Raw genomic sequence first — 19437 nt, 5'->3', positions numbered from 1 at the left:
AGCCAAATACAAGAAAAGCCCTTGTTCTTTGAAACACCCCCTCCCCCCCAAAAAAAAGAAAGAAAGAAAGCAAAACAAGCCCCTCAGCCATGCCTTTTCAAATTGTGAGAGCCAAGACCTCTCTGGGAACATTATTCATATTCAGCACACTTCGTAGTGCTAGAAGGAAGATTCTTTTGGGACAGATTAGGGGAAGGGTTAATTCTCTTCTTCTGTATTGCCTGATGGTTTCTTTTCCTCAAATGTACTTATTAGTGAACATAATAAACTCAGTAGAGAAGAGTTTCTGCTAGATTGTGGAAATGGTGGAACAGGTGAGCAATTTCTTGGCATCTGTAGGTAAGCTTTTAAAGCTTTTAAAGAAGACCCTTCCTGTACCCTGAATATTAAACAGAGGCTTTGATATACTAGGTTATTTTAGAGAAAGCTACACTGTCGGAGATCAAATGTTTAGTTCACATAAGATTTTGACAGTAATGGGTAGGTGTAAGAGAAGCATCACTTAGTTTGAACAGTGTGGGCTATTAGTTGAATAGAACAGAATGCCCGAGCTGAAAGGTACGGTGTCCCCAAAACCATGTGGAGAACCAGTTATCTGGTGTGGAAAGTGGAAGTTTTGCTTGGGTGTACTTTAAGGCATTAAGAGGTTCTTGGTTGAGGTTAAGACCATAAAAAATGTCTCTAGGTGGCTTTCAGCCCCAGTATTCTACATGGTAGACTCAGTACCAAGCAACGTAAGGATTTTCTGACACCTTGTCTGATTTTTTGGTTACTGGGAGCATTAGGAGACAACTTCCTAGCTCAGAATAGTGCTTTTAGTGCCACGGCACCTGTGTGCAGGTTCCTATCATGACAAAATAAACTGCGCTTCTGGGCTTTCCGTGTCTGTTGAAAGCATGCCTTTCCCAACAATCATTCATTTCTAGGAAAATAATATCACCTTCTGCGCCCACTAATAATATGCAGTATTAATTATGGTCTACTGCTGTATTGTTTTGCACATTGTTTGAACACTTCTGTTAATGTAACTGATCCATAAATATTGTTGAATAATTAACAGGTGCATTTCTGAAAATTTGAAGCATGCCCTTGCCCAATGGGATATAGCAAATCCTACAGATTTTGAATCTCTGACTTTTACAAAGCAGTTGTAAAATGCCTATTCACAATGCCTTGTAAAATGCCTATTCATTGATAAAATATGGATATTTTGAGATGAAATACACTTACAAATGTGCATTTTTCTTCTCAGAATATATGTTCCAAAGTGTACAATTTAATGCAAATTTTTGCCACTGATTTTTTAATGCCCACCCCCCATCACAGATTACTGATGAACTGGAACAGAACAGATTCATGAAAGAGTAGCAGATACAACGCTGACACAGACTACAAACAGATCGATCAGTCCACCTCTATGGAAAACGTGCTTCGGCTAAAACTGAGCATCGCCTTCTTTCCACACGGCCCTGAGCTTGCAGAGTGTCGAGTGGACTTGTGCCTGCAGTCCTCGAACCCTCCCATTCCTGGCCAGGGAAGGTTCAGCACAACTTCTGAAGGAGCCTGTGGGCATATAAACTGTCTGTGCACAGGCTATCCATACACTTCTCCAGAATTACTGATAGGAAGTGCGGAAGCTCTGCATTTGCTGTTGACCCATGTAGAGGCTCTTCATGCGTGGTTGGATGCACGCATGGGTGGATGTGAGGAAAACATGTGCAGTGCCACTCCCTTCCCTGTCCACACTGACTGGAACTAAAGGGCTAAAATAACTAACTCTCACTTGTATCTGCCCACATAGAGCTGATCAGGTAAGAAGTGAAGAACAGATCTCCTCCTGTGATCCCAGAGAGCCACTGCCGGTCAGAGCTGGCATTTCTAGGCCACAAAAAATAATACTAAAAAAGGCAATTATCTTATATGGCAGTGCCCTAAGACTTTGCAGATACACCAGTTAATTGCATGTGGACGTAAGAAAAGCCCTGCTGGCTCAGCCCGAGATGTCAGCAAAATCCAGAAGGGTTCAAATGAGAGCAAATTTCTGTGCATTATTCAGTGGACCATATTTTTTCCAAGTCATGTAGGTTCTGTGAGGGAGCAGATTTGTATTGGTTCACATTACATATAAGTTTATTAGCCAATTCACAGTTCCTTATTAACTAATTTACAGTAGCTAAGGAGGAACTGCAAAATGCACATTAGTGCTAACACACAGTTGCACTAATGTGCATTTGAGCTAATTGGAACCAAATTCCAGTTAATCTTAGAGGTATGAATGGGAAAAAAGATGGCTGACAATCCTTGAAACTCTGACAGAATAAATTTTTAAAAATCTGTTCCTCCCCACCTCTGTCCAAAGCCTATCAAGTCCAGTATCTTTTGCTACAGTGGCCAAGCATATTCCTATGGGAAGCCCATGCACAGAACATTCTCATAAAACCCCCTGAAAGCTTTGGCAATCAGGTGGTAGAGAAATGAAATCTAATTAATTAATTAAAAGCAATATAACTGAGATCAGCTTCCTACTCAGTAACTGTATGAAGAGGTATACTACATTTGATGCAGAATGCACCTAGCTTTCTATGTAGGTAGAAAAGTTTCCACTTTGGAAAGCAAGATGATGTCCCATTACTTTTCTAAATGTGGTATAATTCTTGGGAATTACGTGTGCATGGGGGACTGAGGAGAGGAGGTTTCACATTCTGTTGAACACCAAGCATAAACATATGTTCCATTTCATTATTCTGCTGCATGCTTGAGAAGGAGACATCATGTGATTTTCTTCATCCTAATGCCATGCCCTTTATCGTCACATTTTATAGCCAAAAAGTCAGTTCTTGAGGTTAAACATCTGCCACAGCTAAAATTGGAAGCTTGTTAAGAATGTTGCAGAAGTGTATTGAAATGAGCAGGACTGTGCAAAAAATAAGGGCAAGGGAGTGACCCCCAGCAGGTGAATGGATTTTTAATTCTCTAGTTCCAGTAATTGACTGGCATCTCTCCCCAGCAATCCATAGGAGGTAGATGAAGAAGTCTAAGAATTTGGCACTGCTGAAGCATTCTGAGAAATTAAATAGCTTTAAGTGGAATTGGGGCTGAGTGGAAGTCAGATCCATCATGAATGCGAAGAGAATGATGACTGTACAGTGTCTCACTTCTCTCACATCTGTACCGTTGGATTAAGAAGGGCAGGTATTGCTCAGTTAAATAATAAAAATACCAACTCTCTACAGCCTGACTTTGAAGTGGACTCTCCCAGTATAATGCTTGCAATGATAGAAGCCAATAAAATAGAGTTTGCCTGGAAGGAGATCCTTCTCTGGATTGCACTTCCTTGAAGTTACTCATCAGGCTTCACATGACTGTAAAGTGAGTAGTGGAAAAGGTTGTTCCTGGTAAGTATGCGCAAGCGTGCATGCGTGTGTGCACCCCCCCCCTTTGTTTTTCGATCAAGGAGCATGACTCCCAAGCAGTGTGGGAGCTGTCAATGTGATGGTGGGTGGATGCTGGGGTCATTGCAGCTACCTGAGAGTGTTGAAGCCGGGCATTAAAACTACTTCGGCTCATCCTGTCTTTCCTATTATAACATGGAATGGCATTATTGGGTTGATTTGGGTCATCCTCACAGAGAACATACCCTTCAAAATTCCATAGATGAAAACAGGGACACATTTGAGCTGGTGTGGTGTAGTGGTTAAGAGCATGGGATTGGGACTCAGGCGATCTGGGTTCTAGTCCCCGCTCAGCCATGGAGCCAACTGGGTGACTTTGGGCCAGTCACAGACTCTCAGCCCAACCTACCTCACAGGGTTGTTGTTGTGGGGATAAGATGGAGGAGGAGAATGATGTAAGCTGCCTTGAGCCCTTTGTAGGAAAAAGGCAGGATATAAATCGAAAAATAAATTTGTAACACCTCTATTCCCATACCAGGGATAGCTGCTAAAGGTGGCTCTCCCCACCACACTTTGCTGAAAGCTTTCTTTTCCTGTCACATTTTCTTTTTGATAGCCTGGTTCAAGTTATATCAGCAAAATGGGACAGAGCTCCTCCCCCTTCAATAGTTGCACAGGAGAGGGGATTTCAACAGCTGTAGCCAAAGGGCTTAGGTAGCACAGATGTTGCTTACTGCCAGTGATTGAGCTTGGTTGGCTGAAAGGGCTGGAGCCACCATGGCACTGTGGCTCCCAGTGTCGGTCTGACCAGACGACATGGAAAGGTACCATGAGCGAAGGTATCAAAGACCACTGAGAGGTCTAAGAGAAATAACATGGCGGCCCTTCCTGCCATCCATTTTTTGGTGCAAGTCATTGATGGAAGTGGCAAAAGCTGTTCAATTGCCAGTTGAAAGTCAGAGTGGAAGAAATCCAAAGAGTGCAATAGACCAGAGTGGAATGGATTATTTTAAAGGACCACCATAGCTACATCAATTTGGTTGAGGTTTAAGAATTTTTAACTATGACCTGAAAACAATGTAATTCTTTAATGTTACTACTACTGCAACATTTACTACATTTAGGATGCAATTGCATGCATGTTTAGACAGGAGACAGTCCTACAACTCATAGAAACATAGAAAACAGAGCGAGTCAGAAGGGGCCTCCGGGGCCATCTAGTCTGACCTCCGGCACCAGCCGGCTCCGCTCACAACATGCCCACCATGTGGACGTCCAGCCTATCCTTGAACACCCGCACTGATGGGGCCTCAACGACCTCTCATGGAAGCCCATTCCCTCGGGGTCCTGACTGTCAGGAAGTGCTTCCTGGCATCCAAATTGAACCTTGGCTCCCTGAGCTTTGCTCCATTGGAGCGTGTCCTGCCTGCCTCTGCAGGGGAGAACAGGCCTCTACCCATCTCGATGTGACATCCCCTCACATACCTGTATGTCGCCAACAGATCCCCTCTGAGTCTCCTCTTCTCCAGGCTGAAGAGACCCAGTTCCCTCAGTCTCGCCTCATACGGCATCCCCTGCAAACCGGCCACCAACCTTGTGGCCCTATGCTGCACTGACTCTAACCTGACTATATCCTTTCTGTAATGAGGGGCCCAAAACTGAACACAATACTCCAGTTGTGGGCACACTAGAGTCATGTAGAGTGGTAGTTATACCTCTCTTGATCTAGAAGCCACACTTCTGGCTATGCAACCAAGGGTGGTGTTCGCCCTCTTGACCACCGCATCACACTGCTGACTCATGTTTAGCCTGCAGTCAACCAGCACCCCGAGGTCCCTTTCACAAGTGCTGCTCTCCAGCCACTTATCACCTAACCTGTACTTATGACAGCTATTCCTATGCCCCAAGTGCAAGACCTTGCACTTATCCACATTGAATGCCATCCTGTTGTCTCCTGCCCACTTCCATAGTCTGTCCAGAACCTTTTGGATCTGGAGTACCTGCTGCTCAGTTGTGGCCACTGCTCCAGTTTTAGTGTCATCTGCAAATTTGATCAGCAGACTGTTCACCCCTTCTTCCATGTCATTAATGAAAAGATTAAACAGGATCAGCCCCAGGACAGAGCCCTGGGAGACCCCGCTTGTCACTGGCCGCCATCCCGATGATTCCCCGCTAATGGTTACCTTCTGCTTTCGGTCAGTCAACCATGCCCTAATCCACCGGACAGTACTTTGGTGTATCCCAAAACTCCTCAATTTCTCCTCAGGATATCATGGGGCACTTTGTCAAAGGCCTTGCTGAAATCCAGGTATACCACATCCACTGCATCCCCTCCATCTAGCCATCACAAAACCTTGTCATAGAATTCCACAAGGTTTGTCTGGCAGGACGTGTTTTTGCGCAAGCCGTGTTGTGTGGCTGTCAGCCTCCCTTCCCTATCTAGCATCACTAGATCTCTCTCTATTATGTGCCTTTCCATTGTTTTTCCTACAATGGACGTAAGGCTAACCGGTCTATAATTCCCCATGTCCTTTCTACTACCCTTTTTGAAAATTGGGACCACTGATGCCACCCTCCAGTCCTCTGGAACTTCACCCGTTCTCCACGAGGTCTCAAAAATGGAGGCCAGTGGGCGTGAGAGAACCCCTGCCAACTCTCTAAGTACTCTCGGGTGTAACCCGTCAGGGCCTGGCGCCTGTGTAATGTCCAATGCCCTGAGGAGCCCCTCGACTTCAAGGGGGGGTGACTCTAATCTGTGCCCCTAAGTCCCCAGCCTCATCTAATCTCCTGTGCAGATATCCCCCATCCTGCTTTGGGGAGAACACAGAGGCAAAAAAGTCATTTAGCATCTGAGCCTGTTGCCTCATATCAGTCACTGGATCTCCTTCCTCCTTATTTAGTGGTCCCACCACTTGTCTCCCCTTCCTCTTCCTATTTACATGCTGAAAGAAGCCCTTTTTGTTGCTCTTGATATTCTTGGCAAGTCTCAGCTCGTAATCAGCCTTAGCCTTGCGAAGAATCCTTCCGCAACGGGCCTCCTCCTCCCGGTATACCCTTTTGTCTATTTCCCCGGTACCCATTTCCTACGGAGGTTCTTCTTTCATCTAATCCCTCTAACCACCTCCTTTCGCATCCATGGCGGCACTCTCCTCCGCCTCCCCACCTTACTGACTAGAGGTATCGTCAAGGTTTGCACCTCCAAAACCTCCCTTTTGAGTGCTATCCACCCCTCCTCTACTCGCTTACCTTCCAGTAACCTATCCCAGGAGACTTTCCCCAGTCTGGCCTTCAGTTGGTCAAAGTTGGCCCTCTTCAACTCCCAGTGTTCCCCAGTCAGCCATGCTATTATTAACTTTACAAATAGAAGAAACAATTTGCTAATGTTTATTATCCCATGGCAAAACTGCAACCTATGAAGTGCAACCTATGAGCCTTTGCAAAGAGAAAATAAAGACACCATCCTGTAAATGCTAACTCAATATGACTCACTTCTAGAATTGTGTCATGAGTCTTTGCTTTTGACATCACCAGTTGTCCACATAACGTCTTCAGTCATCCAACTATCCATTTAAAATCCAAACAAAATCAAAACGGGAACACCCACTGCGCAACATGTGGTGTTGCTTCTCACTGCTGCCACCACCACAAGACTTATATCATGCATTACTTTGTTTGCATAACCTTCTAGGCGTTTCAAAATGGCTCTTTCATAGAAAAGCAGTGGCAAGACTTTTCGCACTGTCTTCCCTCCCGCTCCTTGGGCAGCATGTTCTGCGAGTGAATGAGAGTAGTTTTTCCTCATCTGTGGCACCATTCCTGAACCCCTGCCATAGGTAGAGAAATATCACTTCTCACACACCTCTAGGTAACACCCTGGGGAGGAGGGCCCTGAATGTCTGGCCACTTCTGGCACTGCTCTGCTGTTTTCAATGGAGCGGCATCAAAGGATGAGGTTGCCACCAGCTCATGACTGCACCTGAGCCTAGAGAGACTGAGAAAATCTGGCAAAATGCAATGTGTGAACATTTAGCATCAATGGAGAAAAGAAAGCCTCATATTTTGACAGGCTCTCCCACTGAGCTTTTTATTTCTCTGGTGTTTGTTCTGCCACTTTTTATTTCTCTCTCCGGCATTTGTTCCACTGGTTTTCCAACGTTACATTTACTGTGTTGTTCAAACCCCTGTGACAGCTGGGTGCCAGCGAGGCTTGTCACAGGACCAAAGAAAATGCTGCTGTGTTACACAGCTCGACCAAAGGGTGATGTTTCTCTGTGGACCAAAGCTACTAAACATGAATTCAGAATCATAAACAGTCTGGAGTGGATTTAGCATCTGTACTTCAAGAACCTACTCTTTTCCTGGTTTTTACTAGTTACCCCGGCTTCCAATGTAGACTGTGCGTTGGAGGATTAAATTCTCACTGATCCATTTATACACACCCAGAGACAAACTGACATTTCACCACCTGTGAGCTCATTGCAGGTTCATAGGAACTGATTGGAGAAAGCCTGATTCTGGAGTGGAACTCTGCAGTTTTGGTATGGGGATTCTGAAGTCCAATGCATACGAATGGCAGGTTGGAGAACCTCTAAATTATGCATTGAACTTAAACCATTGAACGTAGGTGCAACAGGACATGCCTCAAACGTGTCAGAAAGTCAAAATGGCCATACAAATTCATCAGGAGAGGCTGATGACTACTAAGTCAGCTCCTCACCTACTTCAGTTTTTCCTTTGAGCCTTATAGGAGCTAGTGCTGGTGCTCCGTTCTGGTGAACCAGAGGATTCCATTTTGAGGATGGAGTTTGCAAAAGGAAGCCTGCACTGGATGAGGAGCCCATCTGACATAATTGTCACCAATCTAGAATTCATCTTGATATACGCAACTTTACAGTGCATGTACTCTTCCGCTTCAAGCAGCTACAGCTCTAAAAACCTTTAATGTGTTTAGGAGTGCTGTCTTATGCATATTTGGCCAGAAATAAGTTGCACAGCTGCCAGTCAGAGTTTTAGGGTATATTTCTGTGTAAACATGCGTAGGACTGCAACCTTAACTACGGAAGTTGGTCCAATGGCCAGCCTGGCTTTGTGTCCACTCAAGAATGATCTAGTACCAGGTAGAAAGACAGAGTATTTCTATTGTCCCCAGTGCCATGATGAGCTTGGACACTGGCACTGGCATATAGCTTAGGTTACTTTGTATACTGATCTTGCCAACAATTAAAAGTAGAATGCATAAAAAGATCAATTTGCTGTGCAACAGTTTGCAGTGTGGCACTGTTACTCCTTTCATTTATTGTTCCCCTGCAAATCCGTTGTTAGCCTGATCTAGCCATCCATCCATGTAATTGCAAGGAACCCTGCCTATGAAAATACAGCCTAAATGTTTTGGTAATAACAGCCCAGAAAAAAGCACTTCAGCTATTGTGTATAAATGAATAAGCAATTTATTTCCCCTATTGTAATAAATAAGTCTTCTGAGACCTAAACTAAGCTTCCTTCCTATTCTGGTACCTAATATATATTAAAAATGTCAACACCATGAAAACTGTTATCTATCACTTCCTTATTCTCAAGAAAAAGTCTGCTGATGTCAAGCCACCAATAAATAAATAAATAAATATTGGCTCACATGAGACAGTTTGAATTCCTGACCACTCAATGGGTCACATGCAAATGTTCCACTAAATGGACAAAGCTAATCCTGGAAAGTTCATCCCAAAGAAGCATACATGGATTTAAAAACACAATGCAGAACTGGGGTGGGAGGATTATGGGTTCATAATTCGAGCACAGACTTATGAATTGTTTTATAAAGTTGTTTATATATATTCATAAAGTTTATGTGGGTCCAAAGGGGAAAAGGAAATATTAAGGCCTGAACACCATGCTGTTGCATAAGCTCCAGTCAAAGATTTGGTGGTAAACAGCTCATGTGCACATTTTTCCTAATTTCTGCAGGATCTGTCCATATAGTTGGTTGTCTTCTTATGCTTTGGTCCAGTTGTTTCCTTGACCATGTCTGTCCTACTAACCCGTTCCTTCATTCTTTCATTTGTCCTAACCTTCTAAGGGCTTAGTCACTCAATTAGTGGAAGACATAGACCATTAGGCCTATCAAAGGAACCTACACTTCTGACTATACTACTCTGTCATACAAACATAGTGCATCCAGTTACTCCCAGGGATCAATAAAATCCCCACCTGATCAATAAAATCTAGAATCACAGATGGCCAGAGGTCATCATATTTAGCATATATAGAGTATGTGTATGTATATAGTGCAAGGGAGAGGGTTTTTAAATGATTGCCTCCAATATGGTGCAAATCAGAATCTCCCTTCCACTTCTTGTGCTAATTTGTAAACAACAACAAGCCACTGAACTCCAAAATACATGATCAACATTGCATCTAGTTTAGCCATTGAACCTAGTGTTTGCCAGATAAGCTTCCCACAGTTTAACCAAATATGACACCAAAATCATAGAAACAGCAAGAGGATCACTTCAGATGATTCAAGAAACTGAACTATTCTACATGCTACAAGGAAAGGAAACAATCTAGACATTTTAGTACACATTGCTTTGATCATCATGTACCACAAACTGAGATCAGAGTCAAAGGCATACATATAATGAGCAGTTTAAATGCCACAACATCTCCCAAAGGAATCCTGGGAATTCTAGTTTTGTGAGGGGGCTAAGAATAGTTAACAGAATTCTCATCTCTCATGGCTGACAAATAATTTCCTAAATTCTGAGGTGAAGTAATTATCTTCACTTCACTTCTCTCCTCTCAACTGGCCACCTTGGTGCCTGTAGCAGCTTATTCCAAAAGAAAATCCAAAGCAGCCTTCCTCAACATAGCACCCTCCAGACATTTTGAATTATAAACCCCATCAGCCCCATCCAGAATGGCAAATGGCTAAGGATGATGGAAGTTGTATGCCAAAACATCTGGAGGGCACCAACATGGGGAAGACAGGTCTGCAGTGATCTTCTGTATAATGTACAATGTATACTGGTTTTACTGGTAATTGCTTCTAATTAGAGAAGAGAAGAGAAGAGAAGAGAAGAGAAGAGAAGAGAAGAGAAGAGAAGAGAAAGGGGTGGGAGACATATAAAGTATCTAGAAACTGGCACAATTTTGTTTTTCCATTTGCTTATCTAAACAAGCTATGAAATGGTTCTGCATTTCAGCTCAGCCTATCTATAAAATGAGTATACTTGGATTGGTGGGAAAGGGAAACCTTGCTGATCTGGGGTGTTGCTTTTCTAAACATTTGTTCCAGTAAACAAACAGTCTTTGAACATGCCTGGGCCCATTGAGGATTTTAAATTGCATGGCAAGACTATCTCCAAAGCAGCTGCTCCATCCTGGTGCCTTCCAGATCTGTTAGAGTGATCTTTGATGCTGACTGGGGTGATGGGAGTTGTAGTCCAACATACATGGAGGAAACTGAAATGGGGAAGGCTGCTCAAAAGCAAGGACATCCAATTTTCAAATGGAAAGATACTGGAAGATGAATTTCTGGGAACCAGTTATAGGAGAAAAGAAAAGCAGGGATGAAAGCAAAAGCAACACATGCTGGAAAATTCCCTGAAATGGATGCTTCTTGCAGTTCAGATCATCTGAACCAAAATGAAAGAATCGAGCTTGCAGGAAACCTATGCGCAATGTGGCTTGCAGCCTGGTCTCCTTGCCAAGCTCTGTCTAAGTAACAGACACTTCTGGGTCAAGTTGCTACAGATACAATGGAGAGGTGGGCCATGCAATAAGGTTTTGAAACAATTAGAAATACAAGTTCAGTTTATGGATAAAACAAATGGGCTCTTCCAGTGAAGGAGATCAGTACCAGGGCAGTGGTTACGTTGATGATTCCTTGTTGGTTTTTTTTCAAGTGTGCTTCCAAAGCAACCTAGAAGCCCCCCTGGTGCAACAGAAAGCCGAGTCTTAAGAAGGCCCTTGACCATTATGGTCGATGTTTTTATATGAAAAGATTAATCAAGCCAGAACTTTTGGCAAGAGTTTGGAGCTAATGCTCGCACCATAAGCCAATGTCAATTATGTCATTCCCAAGCCTGCAGAAGCTATTACTAACATTACTTTTACAGTTCACTGCCAACCAGAGAAAAGAGTTTTTCACACTGTTGTCGTTTTGTTGGAGCAAGACTATACGAATCACAGATGGCTTCCTTGCCATATGGAGCCTTGCAGGGGCTCTGAGTTTATAAGAGGGTTAATGAAAACTTGGCAAGCCTCCAACTTACAACAAGGGGGGAGACCCCATCTCAAGCTGTGAACTCATACAAACAAGTCAAGATCACCCAAAGCTCCCATAGGTTTCTTTCTGGCACAGAAGACAACGAGATGGAGTAAGGCAGCGCATTGTCAATGGCCTGGATCGATGTCCACTTCCATTTGGAAATGGTAGAGTTAGAATGCTAGAATCAACATCCATTTTACCTCTTAGCACTGAAGCATGAATAACCCTACCTCAGTTTTATTAATGTAGCAGATTTGTGTAATATATACAGCAGTGTTTCTTCAACTTCTGCCAGAGGCACAAGTCTTTTTTGGAATTAATACTGGGGGCAGATTTCATTCCTACACCACAAAATACATTTTTAGAGAAGTTGTGGGAAACCATTTCAGCTCAAGTGCCACATTCCCTCAATGCTCACTTCCAGGAGCTGCAGGTTGGTAGTAGAAAAGGCCAAACTGACAAGGCCAAAGCATAGTGCATCAAGCCACCCCCTCCCTCATTCACACACATTTCCCCTCACACACATGGCACACACATATTTGTTCTCACATGACACACAGATGGTGTGTAATTGTAGGGATGATCTAACAGTCTGCCCACAGAATTTTCATGTGAGGTGTCTGGAAGGAGATGAGTCCGGACCACCCTTGCTGAGAGTGTGCTGAAAACCTGAGATGTCCTCAGAGGAAGAGTGGGAGGTGGGGGACATGACCTCACAGATGTCCCAAACATCGCCAAGAAGCCTATGGACTCAGATGTGGCAGCCACAGGACTGGAAGTTTCCATCCAAGTTTGCCTAAATTTCTGGCTGGCTCACAGACCCTCCCCTCTGTTGCCTCAGGACTGGAACAGGCACAGTGGAGACTGTGTGCCAGGCAGAAACTTCGGGGCCACTGACAAAATGCCTGGCTAGCTGCATGTCTACCTGTGTCTGCTCAAGAACAGACTCTCTGCTTTTTGGATCTGGGATCAGCACTGATTTTCTTTTGGAACCAGCACAGCAACTGGTAAAAGATGCTGTGAGAGACTTATCTTCCCACCTCCCAAGCTCAGCTTATACATTTGGGTATATATTTTTAAAAACAAATCATCCTGCACTTCTAGCAAGCTATCCCTTGAGGAAAGCTGACTTTGCATAGGCTTCCTTGAGTTGTCCCATTGCTTGGAGAAGGTGGGAAAAGCATCGATAACAAAGGAGGAGACTTGGAATGATTTATTGGCACCCTAATTTTGAGCTGGGGGGGGATACCTCAAGAGGCAGACCCAAATGTTATTTTAACAGAAGGTGACTTACTGCCTTTTGAAGCTGACAGAAATAAAAACAGTAGGATTCACCCAGCCAGCAAAATTTTATGAAGGCGATATGGCATAATGGCATGTAATATTTGCCCATAAAATTTTTTGAAGGATAACATAAAATTATAAGGCACATGTGTGAAGCTCTGAAATCTTGTAATATATCAAAGATGCACATAAAATTTCAGTTGCAGATCTAGTCTATGTTAAAAGATTTCCTGAATGAGACAGGGTGGCATTTCTGATCATCTCAAAACATAGGCTGTGCCAAAGAAACCACTCAGAATTGGTAAAAAATGGAAATAAGTCACCCAGAAAGATGACAGAAGTACATATCAATGGGCATAACATTTGCATTTGATAATGTATATGAATAGATGCACATTTAGAGATAAATGCTATAATTTACACTGAAACAGAGTATATCTCACCATAGAGTGCTAGACGGGGTGACCTGTGCCTGCCTCAGTCTGCAAAAAGGTCTGAAAATCTACACAGCTCCGAAAAGCCAGCCTGCTGCAGAAACTGCAGGTCAGAGTCACAGAACTCTAAACTCTGAACTCATTTGAATCCATTGCAGATTGCTCTGACAGCTTTAGCCAAAAGCCACATGATGCTCACGCCCCAGAATCCAAAGAGCCAGAACTTAGACTCAGACATTTCCTGGCACACATTTGATGCTGTCCTGCTGTCTAACTAGACAAAAGCTACTTAATGTAAGAAAAAAGGAAAACTAACCAGCTGAAGTTTACAACATGTTGATCTAAAAGTTGGAGACAATTAATGTTGCTGCTTAACTTTAACTGGACCATTGGCTCAAGCATAGAACTATTTTCCTGCTAGTGCTCTGTTCAGCTTTCATTCAGTTCCTTGCAGGATCAGTACTTTGTGCTCTCGTGTGAAAGTGACGCAAATCTGCCCTTCTAGGCCTTCTGCTAGTAAAATCTTCTGATATATTGTAAGTCAATGTTAGCAGTAAGACGGAAAACAAATTCAGAGATGTATCATGCCAAGCTTTGAAATGGAGTCAGAGATAGTTGAAAATTTGACTCATATTCATGGAAGATTATTCTTATTATTGTTGTTTTTGTTGACAAGGACATTTCCATCACCAGTGATACAATATTTTATCTGTATGCTAGAGTCAGAAGTGAGATGGCCTCAGGCATAGTCAGGAAAGCTAAATGAAAATACTACAATTCTGAAGCAATTTCCTTGACTAAAGTGACCATCCTTTTTTATTAAGAGAGAGAGGGGAGGAGGAGTATGACATGTCTTGCAAAATGTGGACTTTGGCATACCTAAGGAAAATTTACTGGTTTTATGCTGGGCAGTGGCTGAAGACTGGCAGCATCAAAGAGGCTTCCAACACAAGAGAGAAGTAGCATGTAATGAGTGCAAACAATGCAGTGCCATGTGACTAGAAATGGAACAGAACTGGTGGAAACAGCACAAATGGCAATGTGGAAATGGACACACAGAAACCTTTTGATCCTCTCTTCTGACTGTGAGTCAGCAATATTCATACCAGTGTCAAGAAGTGGTTTGGCAAGTCTGGGATGCCAAATGGCTCTGTGGTTCCCTTTTTAAGTTTCCTTAGTATCTTTGTACATGGTGCCAAATATGAATATTGCAGTGCCCAGATGGAGTGGATTCCCTTTATTCTATTCAGCTTCTGTAAAATTAATGGGGTTCACATTGATATTGTTAGCATGCATGACATGAAAAGAAGCTGACTGATGCAGAAGCTTCTCAGATCAGATGTCCTGAAACACTCTTTGATTAAAGTTGAGAGGAATATACAAAAGAAATCCTGGATTTGTTGCTTTTGCCAGTTGTGTAATTCTCTACAGGAAGAGGTCGTACATACATGAAAGAACATTACTGTACTGGGAGCAGGATTTATGTTTTGATTAGTGGAGATCCTCATGAGCAATGCTCTCAGTAGCAAGGTGGGGAACAATGAAATTTCTGGCTTTTTTTCTGGATGTCAGCCAAAACTTAGGATATCACTCAATTATCATTAGCCATACTTCAGCTACTTAAATAGCTGTTACTCATTGTCTGGATAAATAGCAATTGTATATGACCTAGGATCCAGGTGACTCTGGGAAGTACCTGAGCCGATTTGAGAATTCGTTTTACCTCCAGATGAGCCTGGTCAAAACCAACTGCCTAATAAGGAATGTCCAAAATGTGTATGCACTTATTTTCTAAGATTCTTCCCCTGTTCATTATATGCAAATCATACTTTTTAGCTTTAATGAGAGCAGGTGCAATTATGGTAAGCCTATATGAGTGTAGGGAATACACACCTAGCTGCCAGAGGTGCTGAGTGCCAGCCAGGAGCCCATCTATTGTTGCTCTGCTCAACAGTAGCAGGAGGGATGTGATCACTCTGCTGTTTCTGTCTCACTTTTATCTTTTCTTTTCTAAAATCTGCTAATAAAGTCATTTTACCTTTACTCACAAAGGTGTTTATTGCTTATTGTCTCTGGAACACCCTGAAAAAGGACTGTTAGTGGCAGAACGTGAGCTCTTAAAAAGAGAAGCAAACTGAGAAGCTGCAGAGTTGCCTAAAGAACCCATTAGCAATCAAGAGCACACAATGGATGCCTCTTGTAGTAAACCTCTTGATCTTAGATGGGCAATTACAACCCATTGGCTTTAAAAAAAGATCTGCTACAAGAGACCCAGAGGAAATGAAAACCGTTAGAGCTGGTTTGTTGATATGGATCGACACAGCGGATTGCATGCTTGGATTCTCCTTGAGGGAGAGGCTATATGGACTGTTGTAATGGGAGCCTTCACTTCAAAATTTGCTGCTGTATCACTGTGAAAGACTTGTGCTGGTTTTGGTCAAATTTCCTTCTCCCACTCTCTAAGCATCTAGTGATGTACTGAACCACTTTGCATAGTTTTTATATGCAAAGGCATATAAAAGGCAGCTTACACATGCAGAAAGCAAAGTAAATAAAAGAGTTGCAACTAGGCCAGAGGTCGGCAACCTGCGGACCCGGAGCCGCATGTGGCTCTTGAATGCCTCTGCTGCAGCTCCGTTGCTCGTGTCACAGCTGCCGCTGATCTGAGGCCCATGCAGGCACAGCGCTTGGATAAATCGAAGAAAAGTTTCTGAAGAAAGCCAAACATTTAATGGTACGTGGGTAGATTCATTTGCTTTTACTGCTGACGAACTTATGGGGTTTGCTGTTTAATGCATGCAGCCCTTTAGCACTGACTTTGACTCTTCAGGAAGCTGTTCTATTCAAAATATATGAAAGGAGTCCTACTAGTTTATAATGTAAGATTAAATCCCGAGAGGAACCAGCGCGCTGGACGGGCCCACCTCCATCCGCGCTGCCCGGAGCCCGCACCGCCTGGACCACGCCGCTGCTCCGCCGCCTGCTGCTGCCTGCTGCTGCCGTTGCCCTGCCGCAGAGGCCAGGACCACCGGCCCAGGACCCTGCTCCGGTCTACTTCCCCTGGCGCGTGTGAGAGACGTGCCGGGAAGGGGTGGGGCACGGGGAGGGGCCCTGTGGGTCAGAAAGCGCTGGCAGCGGCCGGGCGCGGGCCCGGTGGCCGAAGGGTGACGGCCTAAGGGCGGTCGCCGTTTGGGGGGCCGAGCAGGGGCCGAGCGGGGGGCTGGGCTGGCCAGGGGCTTTGGCCGTGGTTTGGTTTTATTTGTGGGCTAGTGGCAGACTACGGTGGAGGACGATAGGATGTTTTAATGGTATTAATTGTTGGTTTTAGATTGTTTTTAATTGGTGCATCTCGTGCTTTATTATGATGTTACCTGGGGAGCACGGGGCTGCCGCCATCAGGGTGGTGATGGGCAATGGGCGTTATGGCGTTGGGGGTCTAACAGGTCAGCATAGAAGAAGGCGGGACAGATGGTTAACACCTGTCCCTCTTTCTGGTTATTCCCCCAGCCGGCGGGTTCCAGGTAGACTTGTCAACTGCCCCCCAGGCCTGTCAGTGCTGCTGCTTAATGCCAGGTCGGTCCAAAATAAGGCAACACTCATCCATGATTTGATCATGGATGAGAGGGCCAACCTGGCTTGCATCACAGAGACCTGGGCGAGTGAGGAGGGGGTTGTTTCCCTCTCACAATTGTGCCCGCCCAGGTACCTGGTCCAGCACCGACCACACCTGGAGGGGAGGGGAGGGGAGGGGGAGGGTCGCTCTGGTTTATCGAGCTTCTATTTCCCTTGCGGGGCTTCCTGTCCTCTCGAGGTCGGGGCTGGAGTGCCTCCACTTGGTGTTGGGCGACCGAGACAGATTGGGGATTCTGTTGGTGTACCGTGCAGCCTTCTGCCCAACAGACTCCCTGCCTGAGCTGACGGAGATCGTCTCGGACCTGGTGCTGAAGACTCCCAGGATGTTGGTCCTGGGGACTTCAATCTCCATGCCGAGACTGGTCTGACCGGGGCGGCTCAGGACTTCATGGCCACCATGACGGCCATGGGGCTGTCTCAACACATCATTGGCCCGACCCATGAACGTGGACACACTCTGGACCTGGTTTTCTCGATGGGGCAGGAAGAGGGTGATCTGAGGGTGAGGAATTTAAATTTGATGCCCTTGTCATGGTCAGATCACTTCGTCATAAGGTTTGAGCTCGAGAGTGGCCTTTCCCTTTGCAAGGGTGCGGACCTGATTGTATTGGTCCGCCCCCGGAGCCGGATGGATCCTGATGGATTCCTGGAAGCTCTGGGGAATTTTCCAGTTGACAAGGCTGGTGATCCTGTCGATGCCCTGGTTGAACTTTGGAATGAGGAGATGACCAGGGCTATTGAAACGATCACTCCCAAGCATCCTCTCCCACCTGGCAGAGCCCGTTCATCTCCTTGGTATACACCTGAATTACGGGCGATGAAGCAGGTTGGGAGACGTCTAGAGCATAGGTGGAGGAGATCACGGGGTGATTCTGACAGAACACACTTAAGAGCCCATTATTGGGCCTACGCTGTGGCAGTGAGGATGGTGAAGAAGAAATTCTTCTCCATTTCCATTGCCTGCTCAAAATGCCGTCCGGCAGAGCTTTTTTGGGTGGTGCAGAGGCTGATACGTCCGGGCCCGAAGATAGATCTTGTGCCACCCTCGAAGGTCCGCTGTGACGACTTTGCCAAGCATTTCAGGGAGAAAATCGCTCAGATTCGTCACAAGCTGGACTCCACTACTGACTCAGAGGCTTCTGGGGAGATACCAATGTCGCCATCTGGTCCAAAATTGATGAATGAATTTCAGTTGTTGTGGCCTGATGATGTGGACAAGGTGCTTGGACAAGTACGTCCTACCACTTGCTTACTAGACCCATGCCCATCTTGGCTGCTTAAGAAAGCCAAGGACGGGATTGGGACCTGGATCCTGGAGGTGGTCAACACCTCTTTAAGAGACGGCCGGGTACCTGCCCCTTTAAAGGAGGTGGTAGTCCAGCCAGTCCTAAAGAAGGCATCCCTGGATCCAGAGGTGGCCGCCAATTATAGACCGGTGGCCAACATCCCATTCCTGGGCAAGGTGCTAGAGCGGGTGGTGGCGGGACAACTCCAAGCACTCTTGGATGAAACTGATTATCTGGACCCATTTCAGTCCGGCTTCAGACCCGGGTATGGCACCGAATCTGCCTTGGTCGCCCTGTACAATGACCTGTGCAGGGAGAGAGATGGGGGAGTGCGTCCCTGTTAGTTCTCCTGGACCTCTCAGCAGCTTTCGATACCATCGGCCATGGTATCCTTCTGGATAGGCTAGTGGGATTGGGGGTTGGAGGCGCCGCGTGGCGGTGGTTCCGCTCCTTTCTCAATGGTCGATTTCAGAAGGTGGTGCTGGGGGACTATGGCTCTGCGCCATGGCAGTTATGCCATGGAGTTCTGCAGGGGTCCATTTTGTCCCCCTTGCTGTTCCACATCTACATGAAACCGCTGGGAGAGGTCATCAGGAGGTGTGGGCTGCAGAATCATCAGTACGCTGGTGATACCCTGCTCTACCTCTCGTTCTCCACCAATCCAGGTGAGGCAGTGGCTGTGCTGAACTGGTGCCTGGCCGAGGTAATGGGCTGGATGAGGGCCAATAAACTGAAGCTCAATCCAGACAAGACGGAGGTCCTGTTGGTGAGTGGCTTGGGCCTCGGGATGGGGGACTTGGGCCTTGTCCTAAATGGGGTTGCACTCCCTCTGAGGGACAGGGTTCGCAGCTTAGGAGTGCTCCTCAACCCTGAGCTGTCTCTAGAAGCTCAGGTGACGGCAGTGGCGAGGAGCACCTTCCTTCAGCTTCAGCTGATACATCAGCTGTGTCCCTTCCTGGAGAACGACTGCCTGGTGACAGTGACACACTCACTGGTAACTTCCCGATTAGATTTCTGTAACGTGCTCTACGTGGAGCTACCCTTGAAGACGGTCCGGATACTTCAATTAGTGCAGAATAGAGCTGCCAGGTTGCTGATGGGGACTGGGCGTTGTTCTCATATAACCCCAGTTCTCCGTCAGC

The sequence above is a fragment of the Varanus komodoensis genome, unplaced genomic scaffold, assembly GCF_004798865.1.
Source record: "Varanus komodoensis strain SLA01 unplaced genomic scaffold, ASM479886v1 scaffold20_1, whole genome shotgun sequence".
Classification (NCBI taxonomy): domain Eukaryota; kingdom Metazoa; phylum Chordata; class Lepidosauria; order Squamata; family Varanidae; genus Varanus; species Varanus komodoensis.
This window is presented reverse-complemented; position numbering follows the sequence as displayed.